The 13,702-nt window shown below is 37.8% G+C and overlaps 1 long non-coding RNA gene across 1 annotated transcript in view; it reads right to left on the reverse strand.

The window, feature by feature from the left end:
* Nucleotides 1-1,018: 1,018 nt before the first annotated feature.
* The window catches only part of LOC102765632, a 410,044-nt gene continuing 397,360 nt past the window's right edge, over nucleotides 1,019-13,702 (reverse strand). The window contains exon 3 of the long non-coding RNA XR_436084.2: nucleotides 1,019-1,102. This is a non-coding gene — a long non-coding RNA (uncharacterized LOC102765632). The remainder of the gene's footprint in view (nucleotides 1,103-13,702) is intronic.

Here is a 13,702-nt window from a genome sequence, read left to right on the forward strand (position 1 = left end):
AGAGATCAACCAAAGGACTTGTATGCATGCATATAAGCATAACCAATGGACATAAGAGACTGGGGGATAGGGGAGGCTAGGGGACTGTCAAGGGCAGGGGGAAAAGAATGGACACATATGTAATACCCTTTGTAATACTTTAAGCAATAAAAAAAAATTAAAAAAATAAAATGTTGGATGTATTGCCAACATTTAAATATTGAGACATTTTATTAAAAATTTCATATTTCCATCCAAAAAAAAGTCTAAAGAAAAAAAAAATAGTGTTTTTCACATCAAATAGCCTCATCTTCTCTAGAAAGTAGAAAATTGTTTCATTGGAAACTGAGAAATCTGGGGAAGATTTACATTCAAGAAGAATAGAGATTTTGAACAACCATGAAAGGACTGGGACATTTTAAATGGCAGGGTCACACAGCATGAAAATGTTGAATGTCTTTGCTATGTCAGCAAACAGGCACTATCCTTGCCTGCATGGAGCATGTGAGCTAGGGACAGACACATAAAACAATCAAATAATTACACCAATAAACATGAACTTGGCCATTCGCAAGGTAAGCATGGCAGGGGATAAAGCTGATAGGAAACAAGAGGGTTAGAGGGAAGCCAGTACAATTGGCTGACATTGGATTCAGGGAGGCAAATAACACTAACTGTGGCATCTGGTAGACTAGAATGAGAGAGAAAGACACAGGAGGATAAATGATGAGTTCAGTAGGAGGGAAATAAGTGGGAATATATACAGCTGTGGTCAGAAAGCAGGCTTTCACAGTTTTACTAGCAGCAGAACAGCTATGAGAGACATAGTGGTTCCAGGCAAAAATGCAACATGTGCACTTTGAGGGGAAATGGAGCCAGGTGCACACACAAACCCCACTCTCACCAGTGAGGGCTCGCCTATGACAAGGTTCCAGCAATTAACCATATTAATTCACAGTCTACTCCAATGCACTTTAAGTCACACAGGAGACGAATTTTCTTTCTCCTTTTATAAAATAGTCATGAATGCTGTACTCACATATATTCAGTGAGTCAGAGTTTCCAGCTCATGTGGTCTCGCTCTCCCTGGGTAATCTTGCAGCTTCACAAGACAAAACCATGTCTAGGAAAGAGATGAAATTGAACTTGGCATTACACTTAAGGAAGTTAGGAAATAACTCAAGCATAATTATTTGAAATTAAAATCCACCTAATGGAGTAACCTAGGGGGAACAATTTATATTTCTATATATTTATCCAACTGTACATTAATTTTATAGTATGTCTTGCTTGAGGCTTTTCCAAGAATACAAAAGGCTTTATAAAAAAATGATAGTAGTCATAATATTTAGTTCTGGATAAATATCTCCCTTTAACGAATTTTTCTATTGGACTGTAAAGCAATATTTTTCTATAAAGGAAAAAATGTACCAACTGCTAGTATGACCTAATCTTTCTTTGCACACTCTATTTTATTCAAATGAATGTATCCCTCATTCCTGATCATGCTTGGCTTTTCATCCCTTTATGGCTTTGCTCATTCCAGCTGATCTGTGTGAAATATCTCTATATTGGTTCTTTCTCATTTACCTCCCAACAGACTTAAAGTGATTATTTAATACCCAGCTCAAATATTACCTTTTCCCTCAAAGCTGTCAATCAAAATTAATCTCTATCTCATCTATATCCCCACAGTCTGCTGCTTGTCATTTGTTAGGAAACGTATAACCAGTGTTTCTAATTCTACCTACCTGCTTTGAAAACAGGCAGAATGTTTTACCTGTGAGGATGTTTTTTTCTTAAGCACCATCTAACCTGTGTACGTAACATATTCAAATATAATGTACAATTGCTCCTTGTTCCATTGCGGAGTAAATCCGCCATTTAGTATTGCTATAGTCAGGGATTTTCACTATTGTACCAATCTGATATATATTTTTTTCAATGAAAATACTTTCGTTCAGTTTTGTTTGTTTGTTTGTTTGCTTGCTTGCATCCAGGGCATCATTCTCTCTACTTGTCTGCCCTCAATTGATTATATGTAGTCTCCTCTGAAATTTTCTCATTTTTCCAGACTTGTCATAATACAATGTACCATGGCTTACATCTTGAACATCTCCTATTTTCTTATTTTCTATTACACTAACTTTCTTTGAGATCTAATCTAGGTTTATGACTTTATATATCATCATCTATTCACCAGGGATTTTCAAACTTTTATATTAGCCCAGTTTAGCATGAGCACAAAACTTATGAGTAATCATCTACTTTATACATCCACTTCAATGCTAACAGACAATATACAATTAGCATACCCTAAAGTCCCTCCTATCACCAAGTTTCTCCTGCTATAATTTATTCTAAGAGAAGGGAAAGTTTATCCTACAATTTTCTCATTCCAAAAAGCTTCCAGTCACCTTGACCCCACTCTTTTTCCCATACCCCATGTCAAGTAAATTAACAAATCTGATAGCTGCGAACTTCAAAATATATCCAAGATGGAGTGAAAACATGACCGCATTTTCTATCTCTATGTCTAAAATGCTGACTTAGTTCATGAAGTTGATTCCTGGTGAACTCAGAATTAATTTGAGTTTTTGTGAATTCTAAAGTAGGACATTTTCTACAATTTTATTATTAGTAATGCCTAAACATAGGCTATTCATACTTGCCTAATTTGCAAAGCCAGCAAAAAGTTATATTCTAACAATGAAGTTAATAATGACAACTATACAATCTAATATTTTTGAGCACTTACTATATCTCAGATACTAATATCAGTGATAACCTATATTAGTTCATTAATTCAAAAACAATCCTGTGAGGGTGAAACTATCATTATCTCCATCTTAAAATGAAAATGGGAATAAAGACATTAAGGAATTTGCACAATGACACACAGCTAGCTATTCTGAAAATGGCATGCCAATCTAGGCAGTTTCGAGACACAAAAACTAAATTTTTTAAAAGTATTTTCTTTTTTCCTCTGTTTTATTGTGATATAACGGATATATAACATTACATAAGTATAAGTAGCACAACCTAATTTGATATGTTTCTATTAAAATGATTAGCACAATAAGTTTAATTAGCATCTATCATTTCACATTGTTATAATTTTTTCTTGTGGTGAGGACTTTTAAAGTATGCTACCTTGGCAACTTTCAATATACAAAACAGTATTGTTAACTGTAGCCATTATGTTGTGTATTACTCCCCAAAATACAACATTTGGAGATCACACAACAGAGTGCCCAAAGCCAATCATTTGTACCCCAACTGAGAAAGTTCAGGGAATATCTGGAAGCCTAATAATACATTAAAAACAAACAGAGTAACTGATACTATGGTAACATCTTCAGGACCTGCTTACTTATACTTCACCAATTACTTAATAAGCATTCAATCTCTACTATAACTCACTCCTCTTTGTCATCACTTCCTTGAACCGACTCATTATAATGGTGGAGAGTAGGAGCAGTAATCACTCTGAGATTACCAAGAGCCAATAACATGGCTATGACAAATATCAATTGAATTAGGAGTGTCACTGCTTGAGTCACTTAATAAGAATCACTTGAGAATGTCCTATCAGTAGGGATTGTGCTTTGGCAGAAGGGGGCGAAGATGAAGGAACAGGCCTATGTCCTCCTCCAGTTCTGACAATTTGTTTCCTTCCGATAAACAGCTCTTCTGGCAGGAAATGAGGGAGCACAGGTTGGACACATACAACGTGCATGGTAATATCATAAGCGCATTACCTGATTTATTTTGATTCTGTGTTGTACCAATTGGCTTGGCGGTGCCATTGGTAAGGCCCCTTAGGTACATAAACATGATGTCCCTGAAAATATAATCTAAGTGAGGCAGACTTGAGGAAATTGAGGAAAAAGAAGGTAAATGATGGTCTTAGATAAAATGGTTACTATCAGAGCTGAATAACTTCCACCTGGCATGCCACATTTCTTCTCACTTGACTTCTCTCCCTCCCACAAACCCCTCACTGTGTGTCTTTATCCTTAAACTAGAGGCCTGATGCATGAAAACTGTGCACTCGAGGGGAGGGGTCCCAAAGCCCAGCCTGTGCCCTCTTGCAGTCTGGGAGTCCTCAGGGGATGTCCAACTACCTCCTTAGGCCCATTCAAGGAACATCCTTAGCGCCAGACATCCTGTCAGACATCCTTAGCGCTGCTGCGGAGGCGTGCCTTAGGCCCATTCAAGGAACATCCTTAGCGCTGCTGCGGAGGCGGGAGAGGCTCTTGCCAGCTCTGCTGCACTCACTGTGAGCCTGGCTCAGGGCTGCTGGCTGAGTGGTGCTCCCCCTGTGGGAGTGCACTGACCACCAGGGGGCAGCTCCTACATTGAGTGTTTGCCCTGTGGTGGTCAGTGCGTGTCATAGCGACTGGTTGTTCTGGTATTCAGTCAATTTGCGTATTAGCCTTTTATTATAGAGAATGGAAATAACTATACAATTGTATAAATTTCAAGGTTTTCTACAACTAATGATTTTATTTTGCAGATGCATGCTTTAGAGGCTATCCAAAATTGAGAGAATTACACAACTCTACTGAGAGGGAGTCAGTGGGTGGCTGCATAGGGTTGGGGCACATAGAGAAAATATCATCAAAATGTTAAAATAGTAATCATATAATTACACAGTGCTGTATAAACCTGCTAATGGTGTAATATCAAGTAAAAAGGGGAAGTTTAAAAATGACATATATTCTATAGTTGTGTATATACTATATATGTGTCCATATACAAGGATAAGATGTAAGAACATGGGACAATTTTCTCATGATTTGTTGAACATAGTATAAGATTGAGTAATACATTTATACTGAGCAATTAATATTTTAACAAAATTGTTTGATATAAATTTTGAAATTGGAGCATAATTTTTAAAGATGATTTTTATTTTAGTTTTGTTTTATTGCTTAAAGTATTACAAAGAGTATTACATATGTCTCCTTTTTTTTCTAAAGATGATTTTTAATTGATTTTAAGGAGAGAGGAAGGGAGAGGGAGAGAGAAACATCAATGTGAGAGAAACATCAATCAGCTGCCTCTTGCACACCCCCTGCTGGGAAATGAGCTCACAACCCAGGTATGTGTCCTGAATTGGAATGGAACCCTGGACCTCTTGGTGCATGGGTTGATGCTTAACCATTGAGCAACACTGGCTCGATGAAAATATAATTTTTAAAAATACATGGCATAATGACACTTCTGAAATTCATAGAGATGCTGTAGTTTCAGTGGTCACATAAATCTAGCAAACATTTTGTCTTCAATGCTTGTTATAAAAGACTATTAAGAATCATTCTAGCCCTAGCCAGTTTGGTTCAGTGGATAGAGTGTCAGCCTGCGGAAGGAAGGGTCCCAGGTTTGATTCTGGTCAAGGGCACATGCCTTGGTTGTGGGCTAAATCCCCAGTATGGGGCATGCAGGAGGCAGCTGATCAATGATTCTCTCTCATCATTGATGTTTCTGTCTCTCTGTCACTCTCCGTTCCTCTCTGAAATCAATAAATATATATATATTTTTAAAAAGAATCACTTTAAATGAGCAATGGGGGGATAAGGACACCTATATAATACCATAATCAATAAAGAAAAAAATAAATTACTTTGAATTGTTATATCTTCTTTTCAAAACCATAAATCCTAGCACGCATTCCAGTTAGTAATTAATTCTTATACACTAGTTTTCCCTCAAAAATCACCTTACTGTATATAAGAGATTAGTAGCCTAAAAAAAGGAAAAGTGATCTAATTCATTCAGCACATATTTTAATTACTGTTTTAGGCACAATTTTAAGACCCTAGGATTTAACCGAAAGTCAAAAGTTACTTTGTAGTTAGCTTTGGATCTGTAACAGTCAAGGGTTTAAAGTTAATTCTATGGCAAGGGAAAGGGCTCAAGAAAGGATCTGAAACAAATTTGTAGAGAACAGTGGCAGAGCCTTGTTCCTGTGGCAGTTTTCTGAGTAAATGTTTTCAGAAAAATAAAATGTTACAGAAAGCAATTTAGATATCGCTTTCCAACTCTTATCCCTTCACTCAATCACCTTATCATCAGAACATCTGTTCCAGCAAAAGGAAAATGTCATGAAGGCTGGGGTTTATTTAATTCACCACCGTATCCCCAGCACAAAGAATGGTCCCTTTGCTATGCCCGCGAGGATCCAAATAAAGTTTAATTCATGCTAGCTTACCCTGCTATAAAAATGAATACAATGTGGTCTACCTCTATAGGATATTAATTCAGGTGGCTACTTATAAAGTCATTTAAAAAGCATACACTAGGTATCAGACATGTAATACATGCTATTATTATAGACTTCTTATGTTATCACAGCTCCCTCACTTTTTACTTGACCTCACTGTGCCTCAGTTTCCTCAGCTGTAAAATGGTAATAATGATTAACTATTGGGGTTGTTATGAGAAGTAAACAAGAATATCTTTGTACAGGCATATCTCAGAAATATTGCAGGTTCTATTCCAGACTACCACAATAAAATGAATCACAATTCAGTGAGGCTCATGATTTTTTTCCAGTGCACACAAAGTTATATTTATACTATCCTGTAGTCTAACTGTGCAATAACATTATGTCTAAAAAAGCAATGTACATAGCTTAAACGAAAATAATTCATTCCTAAAGAATGCTAACCACTAGCCTTCAGCAACTCATAATCCTTTTCGCTGGCGGATGGTCTTCAAGTTGCAAAAAGCAAAATATTTGTGAAGTGAAATAAAGTGAAGCACATAATAAATTGAGGTCTGCCTGTATATGGAAAGTACTTACAAAAGTGCTTGGACTCATAATATTTACCAGAGAAGTATATGAAAATATACTGGTATTGGAAGCTCATGGTAACACTTTGAAAAAGCTTTAATCTCTATCGAAGAGTAAACAGATGCAAGATAGGTAAGCAATTTCATCAAAGGTCTGCTGTTCATTTAGAAGTGTTTTTCCAATCCTCCCCTCCAGTTCATGCCCTTGCCTACATTCCTAGATCAGATCCTGCTTAGACTCTGTCAGTAACTGGTTTCCTCATCTCCCTTTTTCTTGCTTTATTTTTTGTACTTTAAGTACATATAAAATTATATTGTTTTCCTCTGTTTAAAAACCCAAATGACTATATTGCTTGTATAATAAACACCAGGTTTCTTAGAAGACCATTGCATGCTTTTAATTTCATATTTAAATATGTCATTTATTAATGTTTCAACATTGTAGTTAAAACACTGGACAATTAAACTAAGGTAAGATACTCCAAAAATTAGGCAGACCAGGGTTCCAGTCACTAGTGGTCAAGCTACTAGTTGTGCAATGGTCTGCATGCTGTTTTACTTATTTGATCCTTAGCATCTCATTTGGAAGATGTGGATGAGAGCATTTAATGCATAATTTTTGTGCACATAATAATCATCAGTAAATGACAGTTATTATTATCATTACCTATGATGCAAGATCAACACCAGCCATGATGAAGCGATCACTCATGAACCAGAGAAAAAAAGTGTAAAAAGTGGATTGAAACAAAGAATATATTGGCTGGAGTCAATCAATGACATAGGATTTCAGAGTTAGATGGCAAAATCAGTATAATTTGTGTGATGATAACATTCAATTACAAATGGAGTATTTCATTATTTTTAACTCTTTATCAGAAATAAAAATATAAACATGATGTAACATAAAAGAAAAAAAATAAGTTATATTATTGCATGGATCAGAAGAGGTTTGTAATGAACTTAGAAATAAATAGAAACATTCTATACCCTAATTCTAACTCAAAATATTAAGAATTACTGTGTGATTTTATAGCTCTCCAAGAATATGCTTTCCTACTAATGAGTACTCTCATAGAGATTTTACGCATGCTTATGTTAAATATAGGTTAATTGACAGATATTTTGAAATGCTTGGAGTGATTAATCAAGGCTGTTTCATTTAGTGATGAGAGATATTCACAAAATTTCAAGATTTCAAGCTTAGTTGAATTTAGTTTATAAGCATGAAAACTCATTTGAACTCAAGGAAATATTTTGGGCCCACAGAAGCTAAATGGTGATATTATGAAACACAAACCTAGCATTAGTGACCTTGAGCTAACTTCCAGGTATCTTCAGATTAATTTTCAGTATTAGCTGAGATGTAGTTTCACTTGTTTTAACCTAAATAAACTCATGTTAGATAATATAACATTTTTGGTATTCCTTTATCCAAGTGGTCACTAAATATCCACTAAATACCAAGTAGTATGCAAAGTGCTAAAAATAAAATAATTTATATAACTTTTGTCCCCTGATTTTACTGACCTCATAATCTAATAAGGAAATAAATAAATGAAATATAAACACAATATTGATTTGTGATGGTATGTGTACAGAATCAAGAAGGACACCACATGGCTACATGAGTGCAGTGTCCAGAAGCAGACACCAAGATGGCAATAGACATTTCATCAATTTATTGGGGGAAATACCTGTAAATGATAAAAGTGAAATGTTCAGGCCGGAACCGGTTTGGCTCAGTGGATAGAGCGTCGGCCTGGGGACTGAAAGGTCCCAGGTTCGATTCCGGTCAAGGGCATGTACCTGGGTTGCGTGCATTTCCCCAGTGGGGGATGTGCAGGAGGCAGCTGATCGATGTTTCTCTCTCATCGATGTTTCTAACTCTCTATCTCTATCTTTCTCCTTTCCTCTCTGTAAAAAATCAATATAATATATATATATTTTTAAAAAAAGTGAAATGTTCAGGAGAAAGAAAGCTTTCAGACTACAGCAGAAGTCTAACAGGCGTGAAGGGGATAGAAGACTATAAGGTTGGACAGAAGTGTCAGGAGAGGCAGCACCATCCCAAGAAAGGCTGAGTAGGACAGTGGGAAGACCTTGAGCTGCTGTCCATTACAGGAGTCCTAGGTTTCATAGCAATGGGCCTATGCTGGTAGCAGTCATTGGCTGCGAGCAGCCTAATGGAAACAGCCTATCAGCAAAAAGCCCCGGTGGATACTGAAAGCAGCAGCTAGAGTTGTCAATCATTTATGCTCCCAGCAGCGAGCCCAGTGACATACTTTGATGGCCACACCTTGGAGTGCTCAGTTTTCCTTGTGGACAAGGATTTCAGAGGGTTTTGAAAGATGAATAAGAAGTCACAGAGTGGACAAGATGAGCTAGCATATTCCATGCAGGGACCAACGCAGAGAGACAGAAAACAGCATGGCAAGTGTTGGGGAGTTACAAGTAGTGCATTAGGTGAGAGGACAAGACCAAAGGTGCTGGCAGGCAGTACACCAACAGGTGAGATGAGAAAGGGGCAGGACTCCAATCACATAGAGCCAGGCAAGTGCTAGAGGGATGTTTGGCTTCACTGTGAAGGTGATGTGGAGTCACTGGAGGATTCATGCCAGGCACAGTGTAGAACGAGTCCTGGGGTACAGAGCACGTTCAGAGGGAGAACCCCAGGAGATGAAGGAGATGGAGATACTAGTAGTAAAGACAAGATCATATCACAATCATATCACACAGACATGGGTCCTAATCGTAGCTGTACCACTTAGCAACCATGTGCCCATTGAAGTCATTGAACGCCCTGAGCCTATATTACTGATCTTCTCTGTTGGGAATTACATACCTACTTACTTCATGGTGCCACAAGGATCACAGGTGAAAAGTGAACAGGAGCACGCTTAGGGGCTCAGGTGCCCACAGCAGACATAAACCTCCATTCACATCCTGGCATTAGTGTGTGACCATCATCACATTTTATATATCCCCTCTGTAAACCTCGGTTTCCCTAAGTGTCAAATGCCGGCAAAAACACACCTATCTCTCATGGAGTTTTCCCCTATAAGGGGAAATGAGTAGGAAATGCTCAGTAGCTAAGTACTAGGTGCTGTGCTAAGTGCCCCACACGCTTGTAATATTCTGTTTTCACAGCACCTTGCCTGGCAGGTTGTTCTCTCCCCCTGAGTTTAGAAGAGCAGATTTCTGCTTGAGGAGATTAAGTAGCCGGCTCACTGTCACACAAATGACTGTACTGGGTTACAATTCTCAGTTGCCTGACTTCAAAACCCATATTCTTAACCATTATTCTCTATTACCCTCCATTCCAGCACGAAGCAAAACCATCTACCTGCCAAAGAAAATGCAATTCTAAGAACTCACTTGTTGGCTACGGTTGGGTTTCTTTGTAATATCAGCAAGCTTTAAAGCAGAGTTAGGGGCCATTTAAACAAAGCTTCCCGGTTTGCCCCAAGAGATGCTTTATCCAGTTCTTTTAAATGGAACATTAAAGACATCACACAGATTCTGATATAAGCTGCGTTGCACCATTGGAAATTGGCTTCAATTGGCAAGGGAAGGAGGGTGAATGAAAATGATGAAGGCAGTGTTTTCAAAACTGTCTCCCCATCTACAAAATTCACTGGGCTGTTCACACACATTAATCTCCTCATTCTAATGAGGAATACATTTCTCTCCTAACAATAAACAGGCTTGATACAGATAATCAAAATGGATGAAAAATTGACCTATTAAGTCAGATGTATAGAGATTAGGCACAAGTCATGATCTGATCTATGTAGGCCTCCTTTTTCCTCATCTCTACTTCCAGACATATTTTTAATTTAAAATGCTTAATTTCAGCTAGCTTCGGTATCTTAGCTGAAATAGCATGAGTTTAAGGTTGCCTTAAATACTGAACATAAACACCCACAATTATGTCTAGCACCCATTAGCTACTCCATAAATGTTATTTCCCTTGGGTGAATTGAAAAGAATGCTTTTGAAAATCATTTGATTATGAGAAGATAATTCTAGAAGTAAACAAAGGGAATATTGTATTACTAGCTGCAGAACAGTTTAAGCTTTTTATTATTAATATTGGAATAAAAAAAGCTAGAAGCATTTAGCACCCACATGTGCCTCTGTAACAGAGTTGGACCATATAGCTTCAGGAGAAGAAATTTTATCCTCATTTATCAATTGTGAGATTTTTATTTTCAAGAATAATTTTGTTTATTTCTCCTGTGGGGGGCGGGTCACATTCAATACAGGAACATAGATCTGTAAGAAGTGCAAAATGCAGATACATTTTACCCCCAGCTTCAGCGGAAAGGAGGCAAAGAAGTTGCCTCTGGCATTAAAAAACTGACCAGCTAGCACAACCAGCATGGCTCAGTGGTTGAGAATCGACATATGAACCGGGAGCTCATGGTTTAATTCCAGATCAGGGCACACGTCTGAGTAGTGGGCTCAATCTCCAGTGGGGGATGTGCAGGAAGCAGCCGATCAATGATTCTCTCTCATCATTGATGTTTCTATCTCTCTCTACTTCTCCCTTCCTCTATGAAATAAACAAAAATATGTATTTTTTTTAAAAAATAATATAGTAATAAAAGAAAGAACGAAAGAAACTGACCGGCTAAATGCCTTGAGGTCTGCTGACTTTATTAACAAAAGGCTGCTCTAGATTATTTAGCTAGAACCTCTGACTCTTAAAAGCTCTCTGCTGGGGGAGTGAGGTGTTTCTCAAGGCAGCTACCTTTCCCAGTAGATGTGGAAAGCTCAGCAGTTCAAGGGGAGATTTCCAAAGCGGCCCTTGATGATTCTCTTCTACTCACAGTATCCTACTGAATCAGCCAAGGAAACATCTATTGTTTTTCTTAATTTTATACCAATTCATTCTGGCTAATGACTACAGGAAATAAATCACGATAATCTTTTTTATTATTGTTAATCTTTACCCCAGGATATTTTTTTTCAATTGAATTTTAGAGAGACTGCAAGGGAGGAGAGACAGAGAAAGAGAGAGAAACTTCTATGTGAGAGCGAGACATCAATTGGTTGCCTCCTGCATTTGCCCTGACCAGGGCTGGGGATTGAGCCTGCAACCAAGGTAGGTGTCCTTGACCAGAATGGAACCCGAGACCCTTCAGTTCACTGGCTGATGCTCTATCCACTGAATCTAACTGGTTAGGGCAATATAACCCTTAAGTAAACTGTATGAACTCATAAACATAATAAGCAGTTGAACACAATCCTACCCTATATAGTATGCATTGGAGTTCCTCTGACCCCAGTTTTAAAATTCATAGAATGAGTAATAGTCATGAACATGAATATAAAGTATTTTAGAAGTTCTTTCAAGACAAATATTTCTGATAAAGTGGAAGCAGTGATGACATGGAAAATTTGAATGTCTAGATGAATCGGTAAGTTAAGCAATCTACCCTCCACGGGGAAAGGAGTCTGTTCCTCTTGTGTATCCCTGTACTTAATGGACAGATTTATCGAGCAGCCAAAACCGCATGATTTTCACTCCAAGAAAGCCCCAAGGGGGAGGTCAGACTACTTTCAGACTGAGTGTGTTTGTTTGTTTTTTTAATCAGAGCAAGATATTTATCAATTAATTATGTTGGAAATAAAAGCAAATAGTATAAATTGGGGTTAGAAAAAACATATCTTTATAATTTATAATTGTTTTATACGATTTTTTGATTGCTAATTAATTTTATTTATAGAAAATATTTAAAATCTAAATTTTAAAATAATGAACAAATTAACAATATAACCTTTATGATAAAAAGGGAGAAAGAATGACAAACTACTTAGGAAATTGAAATAAATTCTAGGGTTTTTGTTGTTGTTTATTTGTTTTGTTCTGGGATGCAGTGAAGGTTCTTTGAAATCATATAATTCTTTTATCTGATGAACAAGATAGATCCAGAAGCATAGAAGTATGGAGCAGACTGATGAATCTCAGAGGGAAGGCCCAGGTGGAGGGGTGGGGAGAGATTCACCTGTATGCATAGCCCATGGACACAGATCATAGTGTGGTGAAGGCCTCCGAGGGGTGGGTGCAGGGTCGAGGGGTTCAATGGAGGGGGAGGGGAAGGAGGACATCTATAATATTTTCAACAATAAAGATAAATTTAAAAAATCGAGAGAGGATCAACAAAACAAAAAAGAGAGAAAGAGATTATATGATTCTTTTGAATTTTACTTTAATCTGTTTGCCGGTAACAGAGCACTGTGTGATTTGGGGCTAGTGTTGTCCCTGTGGAGGCAAGTCCTTTCTGTGCACTCCACCTGCGGTCATGAATCATGAGGTTTTCTGCTCTAGCTGTTGGGCATCAGAAAGATTCCTAACCAAGAGCGAGTACCAGGTATCCTCCTGTGTCTCCTTCAGGATGATTTCCCAGCCACAGTAGTTTCTTCACACACATTCACTGGTCATCTGAGAAGTCGAGAAGACACCTCTGCAGACCCTATAGTGCTCTTCTCGCACTGTCTCTGTCTTTGCCTCTCTCTGCAGCGACCTCCTCTCTGATACCCTGTTCCTTAGAGCTCTAGGCCCCTTCACCTCCCTGCATCCCAGCTCTCTGCATGAGTCCTAATCTTCACGCCAGACTCTGCAAACTCATAGCAGGCCGGATGCTGGGACAATTGTAGATCTCACACTTGGTTCTCTCAACTCTCTCATTGTCTCCCCACAGTTACTGCCCTTTGTTGTTTCAAATTCAATGTATTAAATACCATTATGTCATATATTTTGTATATTTTCAATATTGTTTCAGGCAGGAAGTTAGATCTGGTCCCTTTGCTTGATTTTAGTCATCTCTTGTTCCACCTCGTGAAGTACCTTGATGAGTGTATCTCATTGCTTTCATCTTCTTTTATGGCTCTGAGGTAAAGTTTGAATTTTTTT

Source organism: Myotis davidii, unplaced genomic scaffold, assembly GCF_000327345.1.
Source record: "Myotis davidii unplaced genomic scaffold, ASM32734v1 scaffold265, whole genome shotgun sequence".
Taxonomy (NCBI): Eukaryota; Metazoa; Chordata; class Mammalia; order Chiroptera; family Vespertilionidae; genus Myotis; species Myotis davidii.